General features: G+C 46.9%; 1 protein-coding gene across 1 annotated transcript in view; it reads right to left on the bottom strand.

Annotated features, from left to right (window-relative positions):
* Window positions 1–2,284, bottom strand: part of DAB1 (DAB1, reelin adaptor protein) — a 340,711-nt gene that overhangs the window by 157,529 nt on the left and 180,898 nt on the right. The gene's annotated exons all lie outside the window — the stretch shown is intronic.

Genomic DNA, 2,284 nt, shown 5'->3' with positions numbered 1-2,284 from the left:
GTCCCTTCTGACCCTAGAAACTATAAAACTATGAAACTATTTCTATCAAGCATTTCCCTCAAGTTTTTTTTCTGTTTATTTTTTTAAAAACAAAAAGAAAAAAACCCAAACCTCCCCCCTAGTGCTCCCCTTTATGAAGGAGAACAATCTTGAACGAGCAAACCGAGCATTCATTTCTGAAAATCTTCCTTGCAAATGTGCTGACTGAAAAAAAATGAGACGATTGCTTTCATAAGCTTACCCTATAACTGGAGTCTGCCACATAGAGGGTGCATTTGCTGCCTGTGTATTATGCACACTACTGCCAGTGAGAAATGACCAGGGACCCACACAGCAATTTCTCCTTAAAATTGTACTTCTAACACTTACAAGTGCTACCAGCCTGAGGGGGAGAGGAGACCGAGGGGGGATGGCCAGACTGTGGGGGACAGGAGTCCAGGAGAGTCAGCTGTACTTCAAAGGAGCCTTATTGAGAGTGCAGGAACAAACTATCCCAGTGCTCAGGAAGACTAGCAAGTATAGCAGAAGACCAGCTTGGCTTAGCAGCGAACTCTTCAGTAAACTAAATCACAAAAGGGAAGCATATAAGAAGTGGAAACTTGGACAATTAACTAGGGAAGAATATAAGAGCACTGCTTGGACGTGCAGGGATGAAGTCAGGAAGGCCAAAGTGCAATTTGAGTTGCAGCGAGCAAGGGATGTGAAGGGTAACAAGAAGGGTTTCTACAAGTATGTTGGTAGCAAGAAGAGAATTGGGGAAAGTGTGGGTCTTTTACTGAATGGGGGAGGTAACCTTGTGACAGAAAAAGCTGAAGGGCTCAATGCCTTTTTTGCCTCAGTCTTCACAGGTAAGGTCAGCTCCCAGACTACTGCACTGGGCCGCACAGTTTGAGGAGGAGGTGAGCAGCCCCCAGTGGTGAAAGAACAGGTTAGGGCCTACTTAGAAAAGCTGGATGTGTACAAGTCCTTGGGGTCAGATACCATGCACCACAGGGTGCTGAAGGAGTTGGCTGATACGACTGCAGAGCCATTGGCCATCAACTTTGAAAACTCATGATGATCAGGAGAGGTCCTGGTTGATTGGAAAAGGCAAACATAGTGCCCATATTTAAGAAAGGGATGAAGGAGGATCCAGGGAATTACAGACCAGTGAGCCTCACCTCAGTCCCTGGAAAAATCATGGAGCAGAATCTCAAGAAATCCATTTCTAAGCACTTGGAGGGGAACAAGGCAATTCGGAATAGTCAGCATGGATTCACCAGGGGCAAGTCATGCTTGACCAACCCGATGCCTTCTATGCTGAGGTGACTGGCTCTGTGGATGTGGTGTACCTTGATTTTAGCAAGGCTTTTGATACAATCTTCCACAACATTCTCGCAGGCAAGCTAAGGAAGTCTGGGCTGGATGAATGGACTGTAAGGTGACCTGAAAACTGGCTAAAACCTGGGGCTCAGAGAGTAATAATCAAAGGTTTGATGTCTAGTTGACAGCTAGTATCAAGTGGAATACTCCAGATGTTGATCCTGGGGCCAGTTTTGTTCGATGTCTTCATCAACAACCTGGAAGATGGCATAGAGTGCACTCTCAGCAAGTCTTCAGATGACACCAAGCTGTCACCAGGGGAATAGTAGCAAACAACTGGAGGGTAGGGCTAGGATTCAGAGTGACTTAGACATACTGGAAAATTGGGCCAAAAGGAATCTCTCGAGCTTCAACAAGAACAAGAGCAAAGTCCTGCACTTAGGACAGAACAATCCCATGCGCCAGTACAGGCTGGGGACTAACTGTCTGGGCAGCAGCTGTGTAGCAAAGGACCCGGGGGTTACAGTGGACAAATAAGCTGAACATGAGCCAGCAGTGTGCCCTTGTTGCCAAGAAGACTAGTGGCATACTGGGCTACACTGGTAGGTGTGCTGCCACTAGGTCAAGGGAAGTGATTATTCCCCTCTATTCAGCACTGGTGAGACACATGTGGAGTCCTGTGTTCAGTTTTGGGCCCCCCACTACAAAAAGGAGGTGGACAAATTGAAGAGAGTCCAGTGGAGGGCAACAAAAGTGGTGAGAGGGCTGGGACACACGACTTATGAGGAAAGACTGAGGGAACTGGGCTTATTTAGTTTACAGAAGAGAAGACTGAGAGGGGACTTAATAGCAGCCTTCAACTACCTGAAGGGAGGTTCAAAAGAGGATGGAGCTGGACTGTTCTCAGTGGCGGCAGATGACAGAACAAGGAGCAATGGTCTCAAGTTGCGGCAAGGGAAGTTTAGGTTAGATATTAGGAAGA

Source organism: Gavialis gangeticus, unplaced genomic scaffold (genome assembly GCF_001723915.1).
Source record: "Gavialis gangeticus isolate Ggan-Ray unplaced genomic scaffold, GavGan_comp1, whole genome shotgun sequence".
NCBI classification, from domain to species: domain Eukaryota; kingdom Metazoa; phylum Chordata; order Crocodylia; family Gavialidae; genus Gavialis; species Gavialis gangeticus.
Note: the sequence above shows the minus strand (reverse complement) of the source record. Positions and strands in the feature narration are given on the sequence as shown.